At 35.7% G+C, this 17314-nt stretch overlaps 1 protein-coding gene across 2 annotated transcripts in view; it reads right to left on the bottom strand.

Annotated features, from left to right (window-relative positions):
* The window catches only part of PRLR (prolactin receptor), a 151841-nt gene that overhangs the window by 123708 nt on the left and 10819 nt on the right, over positions 1–17314 (bottom strand). Inside the window, exons 1-2 of one of the 2 annotated variants that reach the window (XM_058424119.1) lie at positions 5336–5349; positions 3788–3871 (exon numbers count right to left, since the gene is read on the bottom strand). The gene's annotated coding sequence lies outside the window, so the exon portion shown is untranslated. Of the gene's footprint in view, positions 1–3787; positions 3872–5335; positions 5429–17314 lie in introns of those variants that run through there. The other variant, XM_040090965.2, reaches the window with a different exon arrangement.

Raw genomic sequence — 17314 nt, 5'->3', positions numbered from 1 at the left:
GCTATTTAAAGTATTGAATAAGCTCTCATCTCTAACTTTGCTATTGCACATTTTATATCGTTAAGAAGGCTGATATCATATTGAACTCATAGAAGTGGCCAAGTCTTCACTGTCCTCTTGCTTCATTTATTCCCCTGATGTTCTGATAGAAATATCTTATTAGGAAAGTGGCTGCTCTCAGAAATGAAGCAATGAAATTGGTCAATTTCAAGTTTTCTATAATGGCTTTAAACATGCTCCAAAAAGCCTGAACTTGCTTTGATTAGAGGTATTTTATACCCCTAATCATGTACAGAAATTTCTTCTACAGAAATTTTCTGTAACTTTGATGAAATGGTAAAGACAATAATTTTGAGAAAAACACCCAGTTATTTTAAATAATCAGATATAAGAAAATAATGAAATGCAGGAACACTGATAAAAAGGACTGGGATGACAGGAAAGAATAATCAAAATTAACAAAATCCACTGGCTTTGACCAGAGGTTTAGATTAACCTAAAGGAAAAAACAAAGCACTAAGAAACAAAATGTATCACAAAGTAATGTTTGAAGTCAAACCACTGTCATAATCAGACATCTCAATTCACGCTTTGCCTCAGATGCTCCCTCCTCAGCGTAAGACATGGGACAAGTTATCAGTATTAAAAAAAAGTGTACCTGGTCTGCTGATGAACTAACATTGGTTTTAATTTTTTTATAATGGACATGTAATGCAAGAGATACTTGAAAAAAATATAATGGTTGATACATGCAGATTAATAATTAAAACTTAGGGCTAATTAAGAAAGATGTTAAATCACATTCAATGTTACATAACAATACAAGAAAGAAAAGAACAGTAAACTCCAGGGACTGCCAAACCATGTCAAATGTAGTTGCTCCTTCACTCTTATTTTTTATGAAAATTTAACTAATGTGTAATATTCTGTTTTGCATTAGAAAAAGCAAAAATAATTTAATGCTTAAGCAGAAAAAGTTTAACTTCTTTTAATATAAAAAAATGGAATGAAGTAATATGTGTATATTGGAGATTTATTTTAATAACACATACATCAATATTTACTACTAAAGAAGAACACTGTGCTGAAAACTACTGGCAACTACTCCACACTCCAGAGTGCTATAAACTTTTTCTTAGCCTTGTGACTTTAATGTACTTTTACATTGGTATATTTTTGTGTGAATTTTCAATAAAGATATAAGAGACTCCAGAGTTTGCCATAATTTAATTATCTCTTCCACATTCATAGCTCACATGAAAACTTTTCTATCATTTAGTTTATAAAGATTTTACTTACACAAATGGAGTCTTTTAATCCATCTAACTGAGAAATGCATTCACTTCTTAGAATAATACTCCAAGTCTGATACTTATACCAGGCATACTGCAGGTATGATTTTACTTGCGCATATCTCCCTCACTCCTGAGGGACACTTGCAAAGTGAAGAACTGACGGATCTTGATCCTGCTAAGGTCACAGGGATTTAGCTATATTATAGCTTTGCTTAATCCTCATTAGTTTTGCCTATTGAGCACAAGGCTGTTTCCCTGACAACACCACAGCAGTTACCACAGTATCTAAAAACACATATGATGTCCAGGTTTAAGGTATATCCCACCTGAAAACATATTATTTAATGCTGTTTTCTATAGATCATTGCAGGGAAAAAAATAGAAGCTGTGAAGATCTGTATACTCTTCTGTTAAGCTTGTTACTACTACTTACCTCAAGGACATTCCTTACTTCAAGGACATTAAGTAGGTTGAACACTTCTGAAGCTCAGTTCTTGAATTAGTGAGTACATGAAGCAAAAGTCACAATAAGAAGCCATGGAAAGTAAGGGAATTACTGAATGATTATATAAATTCCTATCAAGTGTGAAATACAACATGAGAGAAAGCAAAAAACTACCACTTTAAAATTTAACAAGAGGACAATAATTGTTAGTATAGAGAGGGAGTGACCACCTGGGGTCTAAAGTGAGAAGTTTGGGAACAAGTTTAAAGGTAGATATACAAATGAGATGGTGAGCAACTACACATTGCAGCAATATTTTGCATAAATACATATGGACAATGGCTATGTTCTTCAGTTCAGAAGAAGGATTTTACAGTAATTAAGATAAAGTGTGAAATGAGAAAACAAACACATCAGATCTGTAGCTGAATATGAAAGCTGTGATTCTAGAAATATTCTTCAGTAACTAATAGAAAAAAACCCCAAAACAATGAGACAGTAAATCTAGCCAGATAATTTCTTGCACTTCACCAAAAGCATGCAGAACTACAACATATAGAATGGATCCTAAATAAAATTATTTAATTGGTTTAAATTTGTTCAAACAATGCTGACAGGATAAGTTTCTGTGGCAGAATTACTTAAAATTGTGGTGGCAGATTATTTTCCTGACCACATATCAACTAATTCAGTATGAAAGTAAAATGCTGTTAAAAATCCTTTCTTGTGCGCACTGGCTAATGCAACAGAAATGCACTATGTGATCATGTGTGCTCTAACTCAACTCATATCAGGTAAATTCAGTACTAATAATTGAAATTTTATGTAAGAAATGTGCACTGACAGATGTGTGAGTGATTTTAGCTGGGATGAAGTAAGACTGAAGAAAGGAAACAAGCAGACAGTAGCTCGACGTCATGGTTAATGGAGAAATGTCTGAGCCTGAGTCAGGCGTTGCAATGGACTTTCCAGTAAAAAACAATTAGAGGACAAGGACTTAGTCAATTCACAGAACAGCAGTTTGTTTCTAAGCAACACAGGTCACCAAGAATACATCACTCCACTCATATAATTATTTTCCTATTGAATATGGTTATACATAAGCTTACAAATTTCTTTTTCAACTACCTCAAGTGTACAAGCTTGACAAAAGTGACAAAAAAGATTGGACTAGCACAACTATGAAGACAACTTCCCACGACACTGACCTTCCATCTTGAGGAACAGTGGCTTAAAATGTGAAGAAAATTATTGTGGGGTTTGGGGGAGGTCTTTTTGGCTTTGCTTAGTTTTGTTTTTAAGCTCTGAACAAACAATGATGAAGCGTTATCTGACTGGCCCACATTTAGCAATTTAGCTCTAGGAAGCTGGAAAAACTATGAATTCTATTGCTTTCAGGGAAAAAAAAGGCAGAATGTATAATTTGACTCATTTTCCGAGAGACTACATACTAAATAAATAAATAATAAAGTAAACCAGAACCATTGAAAGAATGCAGTAAGAGACAATATACATTTTCTTAGATGCTAAGATAGTAAACTGATCAGCAAGATGTAGCAGGCATAGTAGCATAGCCACAGTTACTCAAAGTAAGAGCATTTGCTGAATACCGCTTGAACTTTAGTCTCCTCATGGTTCATGTTTTTGAGTAAAATTGTGAAAAGTTATTTTGAAAAAAATAATGCTTAAAGAAAATTATTAGTAATTATTTGCTCATGTCAGTTCTGAGAAAGCTGTTATTTACACACATGACTGAACCACACAAAATACAATGAAAAGAAACTAAGGGGCTTTTGGAAAATGACAGACTGTTTAAATTATTTTTAAAAAGATTGTTCAGTCTGTAAAGACTACAAGCAACTTGCACTATCAATGCTCCATGAAATCACTGCTGTAAAGTATTTTACACATTTTAATAATAATATTAATATACAACCAAACCATTTTGAGCCCTAATGATAAAGGAGTTTAATCTAGGAATTAGACTTTTATAAGAAATACAACTGCATTTAGAAAGACAGCTAATGGTATTAGACAAAGTACTTACAGCAAACCCCTAAGATAATTTGCAGAAAGTTTGAAACAGGTGACAATTGCAAACAGAGCTCTGCTGACATCATGTATTTTATGACTGTATGAAAGAAAAGGACTATGGTTAGGAAAGAAAGCTAATTTTCACAACTATCTTAAAGTTTACTTACTTAATTTTCGTAAGTACCTTTTCAGCTGAAAAACACAGAACAAAATAACTACAAATGCCTAAAAAAGAATAATGACTGATGTGACAAAGCTAAAATTAAAATTCTTTTGAAAGAACTACTATTGAATGAACAACAAAGATTTCAAGTTTATTCCTTTTGGAGGGATACTGGGCAGGACAAAAACAAAGCTAAAACAATATAGAGCTTTCTGCAACAGAAGAAGGAATAAGAAATAGGAAAAGACAGTGATCAAAAAGAACACAAGCACACTCAAGGTTAGTTCATGACTAAAATCAAGATTCTCACATGCTAGTTCATGCTCACACCCACTCTAGACCCAAATCCAAGTTCTTATGCTCCTACAATAGTCATAGAAGAATGGAGGTAGAGATAGTGTTAAAATATATATTTCTACTAATACTAATGTATGGAAACCAACCAAAGGGACACTAAAAACCAATCCAAATAACATATTGATCACAATTTATACTTTATTACTGCAGTAACACCAGTCTAGTCAGTTAACTGATAATCATTAGTTATGAACACCTCCTTCCAATTCAAGCTTCCAAATCCCCACTTCCTGTTCTTAAACAACTTACTTATTTCTTCTTTTTTGCAGAGGGGGTTCTACCAATCTAGGTAGCCAAGAAATTCCTCTAAAAATTCTATTATCTATATCTTTAAGTTACTATGGATATATGTTAATCGTACTGTAATACAGATCAGTTGAAAGATTGTATTTGTGAGATAGATTCTGTGGTAATACTGTGTTAACATGGATACTAAACTGAAACTTGTCAGACTTTTCTGTTTCTTTTCTTCTAAGGACTCTGATATCTCCCCATATTCTCTATAACTTTTATATCAGAATTTGTTGATTTATTTCCTATGAGATCACTTCTTTTCCTGGATCCACTAGTGATTAGATCCTTCCAGACCACTGGGACTTAAACACTGAAATATGAATTTGACAACTCCAAAAGGATTAAATTATTTAAACAACACAACAAGATTACAGAACTTCACTCAACAAGAATATTTACTTTCTCACAAAAGCACAAACTAACAATGCAAAGAAAGTAACAACAAGCAGTCACACACACCTCAAGGTCAGCTGAATAATTTGTCAAAGTATTACAAGTCTAATTAACAGTTTTAGCTGAAAAAGTAATGAATTAAGGTTTCAAATGATAATTATTTTAAACCGTCTTTTATGTCTTTTAGCAACTTCTGTATCTACTAAATTAACTTCCATTTAAAAATTAAATTAATTTTTTATCATGAATGTTAAAGAATTTAATCAAAACAAAGCATTATTAAACATATAGAAAATAGTATGTTTTCATTGTCTACAAAGGAAAGAAATGAGACAAAACAATTAAATAACTCACATCATGTTGCACAGCTGGGGGCCTGAACGGGAGAAGGATTTGTTTCACACTTCTTGTTTCAAAATCTCTGTGTGTTCTTTCAGGTTCCTTTTCCTGAAAGGAAAGTTAATCACAGTTTAAAAACTGACCACTAGACACAGACACTAAAATCAGACATAATTTATTTCCTAAAAAACTGATGTAGGTTTCAGCATTAGAGAATGTAATCTTTAATGTGATGATGATGATTTTTCTTTTTGTCATACTTAATGATGCCTTTTCAAGCGTGCTGAGGTAATTATTGGAAGTAATAGCACACTGAAACAATCCAAATTGCCAGCCTCTCCATTTATCTGTCATACAAGTTTTCAGTCACTGCAGTTCTAATTTCTATTTTTCTATAATGATTACTCTTCATTATAGCAACTACTTTAAGACATGCAATAAATCTGCACTAATCCTAACAGTTTTACAGTAGTAATTCATGCTTGTCTATTTGTTGTTTATACTTTTTCTACAAGAGAGTACTTTTTGGATTGCCGAGTTAGAAAGTTACTGCATAATTTGCCCCTTCTCAAAGAAGGAATTAAGTTGATTTTGTGGTTAGTACATCATACAAGGAAGCATGGACATACAATGATATTTTTGACCTCACCTTTCTCCCAGTCGAGTAAGCCTCATAAAACCAGTTTTGTTTTAAAAACAATCTTAGCAGAGTCTCAAACCATTCATCAAAGGTATATGCCATTTAGAACTTTTAAAATTTAATCATCCTTCTAGATGCAAGTGGAGAAATATACACAAGTCTTACACAATCTGTAAGATATGACAGATCAAGTGATTGTCTCTGGTTGATAAAATGAAAATTTTAGAGAATATTAAAATCTCAATATTAGCAACTGATTAAACCAAAACAAACTAAGACTTCATGTAGACTTAATTTCTCTATTTGCATTGAGAAGGCTGCTAAAATTTGACAAATTTTAAATGGCATTTTCAATTGCTGAAGAGTTTGAGACTTTTCTAGGGTTGTTTATAAAACAAAATAGTGTTTAATGAACATATTTCAACACAGTGCAACAAATCTACTGTATTTTCATATTAAGAGAAAGTTTAAACAGCATTAAACATTTTGTATCTTTTGTCACTTTCAGAATCAAGTAACACAATGCACTCCATGCTGGGAAATTTATACTTATAGCAGTTTCAGTGCTATTAACTTAAAAACTAAATAGATTATATTGAGATTATTATTTATGCAGCAATGTCTGCAAAGTCCAGGAATGTAGTGTTCAATGATGTGAAATCATTAAAGACCACCTACTGAAAAATAAAAGCTCATATGAATGACTAAAAACCCCTGAGTAACCAATCCACTGTTTTTCTATTTTGCTGTGTACTGACCGATTTTTTGCAATCTTGATGTTCTTATTCTCTGTAAAAGAGTGACAGAACCAGAAAGACTTGAGCTAATACACCTTCCAACAAGCTATTTGTTTCCTATGTCAGTCTCCTGAATATTATTACATAGAGAGGTCACCCTTTCCTAAGCAGAGGGATAAAATATATTTAAAACCGGTCACTAGCCATCCTATCTGTAAGTTGCTGGATGTGCCTAAAGGCAAGACACACAGTGATAAAGCATACAACTTAATAAGAAATACAGGATCCTCAACTTCAAAAAAAATGGGGAAAAAATGGAGGAAAAAAAAGGTGGAAAAAAATGGAGGGAAAAAAAGGAATTTTAGCGATAGATAAGAAACTCTTGTTACTTGCACAAGTTAATCACAAGAACTATCACAAGAAAACACATTATTTTCAAGTTTGCTTTGCCTAGGCTATTCTGTTTCAATCTTCAAAACAATACAGATCTGTCTCCTAAGTTCCTTTCAGTTACCATACCTCAGTTATTGCTGCCTACTCTTTTCATTCTGACTAGCAAGCTACATTCTTCCAACTTCTGTCACTACTGTTGGCCTCTGAAACCAAGTGACTATCATCCATGGGCTTCCTTGTTGCTTCTTGTCTCTTGCATGACTCCCAACCCTATGGTCCTCATTCACTCTGTTCTTAAACTCACCATCTCTGTTGCATGTAATGGAAAGTGGCTTAACTTTTAATTTTTAATATGTAGTACCAGGATACCTCCTGCCTTGTATATTAGCTTTCATATATGCAACACATATACTATACTCTTGCAGTACAGGTCCTTATCAGATTATTTCTTCTTTATTTAACAGCATGAAGAGGTTCAATTCAGTTTTCAGCAGACCTGAATTTTGCAAAGGTTTGTAGCAAAGTCCTACTCAACAAAACTTCACTTTGAGAAGAGGTGGCTTCCCTTTCATGAGGATCATTTTACTGGAAACAGCACTCGCTATCTTGGAGAAGATATATTAATGGAAAAACCCAAAGTAGGAAAAAATAAACAAGCTACTTCTTTTATCTCTTTCTGTGAAAGGTACAAAATAGCGTATTTGCCATCCCTGGTTGGCACCAAAAAGTATTTAATAATTTATCATACCAGCTGCCTAGAACATACCTTGGGACTTCTATTCCCTGGGGAAAAATATTTTTTAATTCAATCTCCTTCAAGACTGATCACATTAGTTAAGCCATGTCATTTATGATGGCTAACAGCCAAATTTCTGTCCCACCCATACACTTGGAACTGTAATGATGATGGATCTGCTGTGTAATTCACTCACAAACTATTTCTCTGTTGTGATAATTATAACTGCAAATAGTATCTGCAAAGACAGAGATTCATAGTTTTTTTCACTACTGTATCAAAGATTGGAGAAGATCACTCAATGACCAACAAATAATGAAAGACTGTATGATTACATGGGCAAAACTTTTTGATAACTCTGCCCCAGTGCAGAAAACTTCTGCTGCGTATTTCAAATGGCAGACTAACAGAGATGAGGAAAAGGTGCAGCTGTTTTTTTCCACAAACAAATCTACAATTAAATGCCACTGAGGATTTAAACTAACATGAATTATTTCAAATATTAACTGTCACAAAGCCTCAGCCAAGCTGACATCTGAAGAGCAATTGGCATTATCTGCACTTCACTATTTATGTGATTAACATATCAATAAATTGTACTAATATTGCTGAACAGGATTAGTTAAATGATACAATCGTTTCATGTGCCCTTTTTGGTTCTGTTGTTACTCCAAGTAACTTACATAAAGTGAAAAGAAAAATATTACTTTAGGAAAAAAGCTACAGTTATAGAAAATAAAACTCATGTGTCACATAAAAAGTGCATTATATATACCAAAATCACTGTTGATTTTATATACACCTCTTCAGCTTTCAATGTGACAAAACTAGTCTGAGTAGATCCAGTTCATCATACTGATCATGCTCCTCAGTATTAGGAGGAAGCATTATAGGACATAGTCCACTCACACTTTGATACATCTCTTCAAAATCAGGACCAAATACCTCATGGATTGAGATTTGTCATCATTATGCTATCCAATTTGTTCTTGACTCCAGAACTGCAAACATTTCTTCCAATTCCAAGAACAAATTCTGACTCATCACATATGGGAGTCAGTCTGAGGTACAGAGCAAAACTACTCTTACCAGTGTATACTTTATTCATGCACCCAGCTACTGGCTACTGATGCTCTTTCACCAGCTACAAAAAAATCACGTCTCACCATTTGCACTTTAAGTCACCTTATGGGCAACCAAGTGCTTTATAAATAAAACATTACTCAAAGCCACTTAGACTTGACCATTATAAAATAAAATCACTATCTACTCTGTTCATGCAAATCATGAGTAAAGGGAGTCAATTGAAATTCATTTGTATTGACTTCTATTTCTGTATCAAATTATTTATCTAATCATTTTGGGACTGCATGGCTGTGTTTGCCTGACAGGAATATTACTTCTGGTGATTGGGGAAGACTGTGCATGGAGGGCAGGAAATACATTTTGATTAGTATTTAAGACAGACTGATTCTGCTTTTCATGCTCCTCAGAAGCTAACCCAGTAGTCTTACAGGTATATGATTCCTTATTAATTTAGAAAATAATCACTTTTTATGGCTGTTCCACCATCAAGTTTTCCCTTGATTTAAAAATCATGCACCTCACTTCAGGAAGAAGTAATTAACAGGCAGTCCATCATCCCTTACAGCAGGTTATTCTCCTCGTACAAAGTTAAATTACTCAGTACCAAGTCATTCTTGTAGCAGCTTAATAACTTAAAATATTTAAAAGACAGTAAAGCCATTACTTCTTTCCCAACATCAGTATAGTGTTATTAAAAAAAAAACCAAAAAAAACCAAAAAAACCAAAAAAACAACCCCCAACCAGTCTGAGAATAAGCAGATTCTTATGCCAGTTCAAAATTAATTTTCCCTTTCCAATATTATTGCTCTTTCCTCTTTGACAGTGACTACTGTTAAAGTGAAGATAAAGATTTTCTCTGAGGCCCAAGAAAAGTCATTTCAAGTTGCATGTCATTCCCATTTTTATTTTTAAAAATGTATATTTTTAAGTGCCTCATGCAGTAAGCAAAAAAGCACTGAGTAAGTGTGGTGGTGCACTACCCCTGCTCCCTGCCCCTCAGGCTGCTTTGTGATCTCAGAAATGGTCATTAGGCCTCAGCCTTGGCAAAAGCACCTGGACTAAGCTCCTGAGTTTGTCAGAAATATTGTCCACTCCCAAGAATTTGTGCTGTCTAGCAAACCACTTTGGAAACTTACTCTTCTTGTCTGAATAACAACTTCAGTGGAACAATATTTTTGTAACTGAAGTTACTAACCTGCATTGTGGCCAAGATTGAAGATTATTATGACTTAAGCCACTTCTCTTGTGACTCTAGAAACAGTGGTCCTAAGCAGACCCTTCTTCCTTTCAGAAGGAATTTCTTCTCAGAACAGATTGTTAGACTGGAATTCATTGGACTGAACTGTCCAGGGAGTTTGTGGAGTAATGGTCTCTGAAGGTATTAAAACAACTGGACATGGCATTAAGTGCCGCGGTCTAGCAACATGGTGATGACCAGTCAGAGGTTAAAGCTGATGATCTTACATGTTTTTTGTAACCTCAAAACCAATTCTGAGCTCTTCTGGCCTGCAGTGGTCTGTGATCAGCAAATTCCTCTGAGTGGGGCACCTCTCAGCAAGTTTGCTGTACTCAGAAGGACCAACGACTATGAATCCTGGGCTGATAACCCCACTCCTCATGGTTCAGCCTGTTGAGAAGATGCAAAAGTTGAGTATTTCCCTGACCTTGAGGGAAATTTTTCATAAGTGATTACCTTGCACATATACCTTCTGTGTGCAAGTGTGAATAGGATAAAGCAAAGGTACTACTACTGTTGCTCTCGTAGATTGTTAAGCAATATAGGTTTGTATGAAGGCCTGAGGTGTTGTGCTTACAGTAAATTATATAGAATCTTTTAACAGATTATTTAAATATCAATTAAATGTGCTATTAAGTTCAAGTGCTGTTAAAACTTTTAGGCCTAAATCATTGGTCAAATCTGGGCCAAGTTGTCTAGTCCTAATCTTGTGACCCTACAGGCCTGTCTCTCTAACTCATTTTTATCCTCAATCCTTTTCTATCCTTGCCCTATTTCTATCTCCAGCCTACATGTAGACAATTTTTCTTGGTTTTAGTTTTAGGTTGATTGTTTTTAGCTTCTAGTTCAATTTTTCCTGTGTGTGCTTAAACCATCAATTAGAATGAAACTTTCTGATGAACTTTGTAGCACCTTCACTTAAATACTAGACCTGCCTTGGCCACCACCTTTGCTGGTGATTCTTTGAGTGACTTAAAATCTTCAACTGCAACAGTAAACTGGTGTCACCGAGACACACAAAGCAGCCACACGCAGACAAGAGGTTTTGCAGAGCAGAGGTTTCTCCATCCACCTCAAAGCTGAGACAGGGCGGAGAGAGAGCCTCTTTGTTTTATTTCTTACTTTTTAATACATTTGTGGGTCTAGCAGAAGATTGGCTTCTTGGGGTTTTTCACCCCTCAGCCAAGTGGCTAAACCAACTGTCAGTTACAATTGTTTTCAGGTTAGAAATATGCAAACATAGGACAGAGAATGAAAAAGAAAGGATTTGTTTATGTTACATCTGTGGGAAAAAGTAGAAAACTGCTCTTAATATTGTGCAATAACTAAAAAGATCTGACTCCATTTAAGAAAATCAAAAGGTTCAGAAAAACCAGGGTAACAAACTGGTAATGGTGAGTATTTTCTCATAACACTAAACTACTGATTTATAATGAGAAAGCTTAACGTAAAAGGTATAAAACTGTGTATGCATACATGAGTTACATATGCTTACATAGACATTGATACATATACACATAAAAATAGATCTATTCACTAAAATTTATTCTGAAATATTGAAAGCATTTATACATGTGATATATCAATGTTAAAAAAAATAATCCCACCATGATGCAAATACACATCTGCCTTTATAATCACATCATCTGCTCCCAAAATTTACTGGTATGTGCGCAAAAAAGCCCATATTCTTGAGCCCATACTCATGAACTTTCTATTACAGAAAAGTAAGCAAAAAGCAACCAAGAAAAAATATACCATAATATGTAAACCCATGTCTATGCATAATAATATTCAATTTAGCACTTCATCTAAAAACATCCAGAGGAAATTAAGAAACTAAGGTACATATGAAAAGCAATTTAATAGCAAAAACACAGGTAACATTTAAAAGACTGTATAAGGTAAAAATACTCTTTCAGACTGACCAGAATAGGATAAAAGTGAGAAACAGATAATACACAAAAAGTGACAGGAGAGCACTAGACTGATGATTCTCTTATAGTTTAACTTCTTTTATGTAAACATCTTACAGTCTAACATAAAATTAAAGAAAAATATGGTAACACCATATCCACTTCCAGTGATGTAAAAAATTCAGCTGCAGTGGGTTGGAACTAAATGGTCTTTAAGGTCCCTTTCACCACAAACATTCTATGGTGCTATGAAACTGTAACAAACATATTAAAATTACGACCAGTGAAAAGACTGCTAGGCAAGATCAAAAAAGCAGCACAGTTCAGGCAACAACAAATATATGGTCTCTGTCTGCTACAACTGCTAATTTAAGATGTGATTTCAGAGATTGTCCCTCAGTTTAAAAAATAGACCACATTCTATTTTTGTAGGGACAATAAAATAAATGGATAGCTCAGTATACAGCTGTGCATAGCACACTGAGAGTTAGTCCCAAGTTATATCAACTAATGAGCTGTCACCAAATAAAACATGCTAAAAGTCAAATGCTGAACTAAGAAACAAAAACCAAATTAGAAAATATGGTTTAACATTCACCTCACACATGTTCTCATCATGGCATAAAGGCATCAGCATCTTCTGTATTTAACTCCTATCAGAAATGGATTTCTGAGTCATGGAAATGCAATAAACAGTAATTACTTGCAATAACTATAATTACAATGTATAATTTTCTACTTCATTTAAACATATAATCTGCCTATACAAGCAATGAAAGGACCACACCTCTCACAAATAAGATCCAGCATATTGATCATAATGTCAAGTCAAACTGGTTCCTAGTGATTTAGCTGCTGTCATTTTGTTGCAAGGACTACTATTTTGTGTCACAGCATTTGATTTTATTTTCTTTAAAAAAGAACATGAAACGGATTAAATAATGAACAAGCTCCCAAATAAGGGGGGAAAAAACCCCATAATTCAATAAGACAGAATTTCATCTTATACCAAATTTTAAATTGTAAATAAAAAAACCCTAAGTTGTAAAAGAACAGAAACAAAAATATTCACATATACAAAAAAATTTGCTTGATTGAAAGCAAATTTTCACACTGAGTGTTACAGTACTGTAGCCAAAATGCTAGAAGAAAATATAAATGCTTTTAAATAGAATACACTATTTCTCAACAATAAATTACTATATATCTGTTCTGCACAGGAGCCACAACAGTATAAACAGGTATATTACTGGAGCATGAAAAACAAGGTCACTTTAAGTCCGTAAGTCTTATATAAGTCCCTGTCAGTGAGATATGGATATAGCAAATGTGGTCATTTTTCCATTAAAATAATTCATCATGAAATACTTTCTTAGATTTTTAGGTTACTGACATTTTAAGGACTGAGCAAGGAGATACATCAATGTTCTCCAGCTAAACAAAGAGAACTCACTTCCTCTAATTCTCCTTTCTCTCTCAGAACACTATTTTATTATTTCTTATGAATGGACTCTGAATTCAAAGGCCTGTGCTTCATCTATTTTATTATTTTACTGATTTTTTTCAACACAGCTTCACACCCAAGATTCTAGAGAAAATGTTGATTTCCACCCTCCCCCTGCCCCCGACGAGAAAAAATCAGAACCTCTTGCTCCAATTTGCTCACGTTCAGGGTTACTAGTCATTGCTGATATTCCCAGGGAAAATGGCATTCCTATTCCGTAAGGCATGTCCTAGCCAGAAAAACTGCATTAATGAGACTTGCTTCATTAATGGTTGTGTAATCTCTATCCTGAACTTGATTATTAATGATTTTATCTTACTGCTTTACATACTTGCTGGCTTGAAGGTGTTGAAATGTTTCCAAGCTTTCACTGTGCTGGCAGTACAGAATGCATGTGTTTCATGTTACATAATGAAAATGCTTATCATACGTGAGTAGTTTTTGAGAACACAGTGGTAAATCCAGGTCCACTAAGCAGTTTGCTAGCAGATTTCTGTTTGACTTAACAAAATTGTAACTGCAATATACCTGCATTTTTAAGCTGTCAGTAATGTCAATACTTCACAAAATCATTAGCATGGCATTTTAGGACCTTATGCTTAACTTCTTTGATCACCAAGTTAAACATCACACATAATTTTTTTGTTGTAAATATTTTTTTTTCTGGCTTCTGTAGATCAGCAGATTGTTAAAGAGCTAGTGTTAAGATCTGGTAGATTCTATAATTGTAGGGCAGAATTATTTCTGCTAAACTCACACATCATCTTCTTTCTTTTGTGAAGGTATCCCATATATTTAGATTAGGAGTTCTGCTTACATTGCCAAGACCTGACGTAAAACTCATACCTCACAGAATCATCAGGGTTGGAAGAGACCTTCAAGATCATCCAGTCAAACTGTCAACAGAGCACTACCATTATCACCCCAAGTGACATATGCAGGCACCTCTAATACAAAAACCAGGTGAAAAATGAAAGTAATTTTACAGACTGATTAACATACATAAGAATTTTTGGTCTTCTAGTATTTCTGAAATATGAAATACATATGAAAAGAAACGGAATCTCAACTGAGTAAAGCAGAAAAGAAAGTCCCCTCTTCTGTGAGGAAATGGACAACTTAGAAAGATGAGGGATAGCAGAAAGAAATGTGAAGGACAATAAGCAGGTCTTGCATAAGAGAAAATAAAATCTGATCGAAATAAAACTAGTATGTTTCCTGAGTACTTACAAGCTCACAGGAACAGCTGTCAGTAAGATTTATAGTAGTATCAGTTGAGTAAGGGGGAGGAAGACAGGATCATAACAGAAAGCAGAGGCTGGAGAAATAATGAGATTCAGCTAGGGTCTGAAATGGAACTCATCTAAGAATGACAGTGGGTTTTCTAATATTTTTTGAGTTTAGCAGTTTTGCTCTTTCACACTATAGGATTTTAATTAATACTTAATTTATTTCTGAAGCACTACACCAGAGAACTTCAATTACAATATTAAAAATGTAAATGGACTATCTGTGAAATACACAGTACACCGGATTATTATAAACATAAGGATAAATAAGACTTGCAAAAGGAATAATATGGCATAGTATCTACAGCTATCTTAAGAACTTCTTGATTCATACAAGGACAATGCATGCAAAAGAAAAAATTAAATCATTTAGATTTTTGCACTCTCTCTCTCTCACCATTTCTCCCTTTTTAATGCCTAATGCTTGAAATCCAGAAAGAGCTTAGAAACTGAGCCAAGTCTTTCAACTACATGAAAATAGTCCAGAGTCCAAACGGTGACAAGACACCAGCCAGACAGGGTCAGCATCCCATTGAGGATGAAGAGAACAACTCTAACTTTCTCATCAGGGTAACTAGGTAGCAGAAGTGTCTTACAATAGGATTAACTTTTGAAAAAGTAAAATATGGATCACTGTGCTGGCTTGAAAGCAAAACCAGCAAGAGAAACCATGTCAGAAAAACAATTTAATAGGAGAAAAAAAAAAAAAAAAAAAGTACAAAAGATCACTGACAGAGTCAGTATACAACTTGACACCCTGTTAGTTAGGGTGGTGGTAGCAGTCCAGATGAAGAGGTCTTGTTGAAGCAGTGATCCTGTAGAAAGGTCTGGTAGCTCTTGTCCTCTGGGAATCCAGTGGGTAAGGCGACCTGTGCTGTCCCAAATCCCAGATTACATCCAGGTGGGAATGCTTGGCTCCTCCCCCTGGGCAGAGCATCTCACAATGGGCTGATATCATTCTCTGAGTCTTGCAATGGATCCTTGATCGCCCATTAAATAGAGATAGCTCACACAAGGAGTTACCTATGAGTCATGCAGGAGGGTATTGATGGCCCATTAATAGAAGATGGTCTGGAGGGAGGGGGCAAGGGAAACACTGCCCAACCTTGTGGTTGTTCTTTAGAGAGACCCAGAAGACCGTTGATGGCAAAAGGCAAGAGCCTGATCTTTGTCCAGGGAGGGGAAATGATAGCTTTATTTGGTCCAGAGCTCCTTTAGCTCCTTCCCTGTCCCCACCGGTGCCAGAGAGACCGAGGCCCCACCCATCCCGGCGCTTTTTCCCCGGGGGGAAGGGCCTAGAGGCAGGGACAAGCCACTGCCCAGTCAGGGATAAGGTGGGAGTGGAACAGAGTTGGGTTGTATTCCAGCGTGGGAGATGGGCGCGGCCGAGCAGGGACAAACCACATGATACAGTTTCCAAGGGGACACAATAGAAAACATTACAGACCCCCAATATAAAAATGAAACACAATATAAACCAAATTAACACACTACACTACATCTCCCTCTTTCTTATTAATATGAGAAGAAGGAAGGCTCAGTCCGTGGGAGATGTTCAGAGTTCGGACCTTGAGTACCTTTAAAAAATGACCTTTAGTGCAAACAAACTGTCCAGAAAAACACTGTTAAGGGATAATTAGGAGAGGGTTCGGCACTTTCTCCTCCTCCAGGCAGCACTGGCCACTTGTGGGGCCTCTGCAGGTGGCTTTGCAGTTTTAAGGATGAAAGATTTCACCCACTCAGCTGGCACCCAATTGAGACCTGGGGGAGTGGACACATAGGCGTACCCACGACCCCAGGTGACCTGATCATGGGGAGTTTTTGTTTCTCTGGTTGCTGGATCCTTCACTATCACATCCGGTGACTTTTGCTGAAAGGCAGAACCGATTAAAGCAGGATTAGTTAATTCAACATTTACATTTTCCAGTTTCTTCTCCCCCCTCCTCAAACTTGCCCCATTTACGTCAGCACACTGGGCAAGCCGGCGCTCAGATTTTAGTTTTTTGAAAAAATTCCTTTTGGGCCCCCGAGACCCCCCACCCCCATCGTCCCAAAAGTCCAGTAATTTTCTCTTTAAAGGGCACTGAGATGCCAAATGTCCAGCCTGATCGCACAGGAGACACGTTGTTCTTCTCTTGGGCGGTGATCATGGCACAGGCACAGGAGGCACGGTGTCTACAGCAGTGGCTTTTTGTGGTGCCTTGACTCTGGAACTGTGGCTTTGGTGAGCTGTTATGAAGGGAACCTTCCTGGTACACACCTAGAGCATGTCATGTAAAGTTGGAGCTGGTTCCATGGGCAGGCTGAGGATGGCTGCCTTGCACTGTTCGTTTGCATCGGCCAGAGCCATCTCCTCCAGGACCTGTTCCTGGGCTCCTTCCTCCTTAACCTGTAACTTGATAGTACTGGTTAATCGCTCCACAAATGCTATTAAAGGTTCTGATGGAAGCAAAGG

The sequence above is a fragment of the Hirundo rustica genome, chromosome Z (assembly GCF_015227805.2).
Source record: "Hirundo rustica isolate bHirRus1 chromosome Z, bHirRus1.pri.v3, whole genome shotgun sequence".
Lineage (NCBI taxonomy): Eukaryota > Metazoa > Chordata > Aves > Passeriformes > Hirundinidae > Hirundo > Hirundo rustica.
This window is presented reverse-complemented; position numbering and strand designations above follow the sequence as displayed.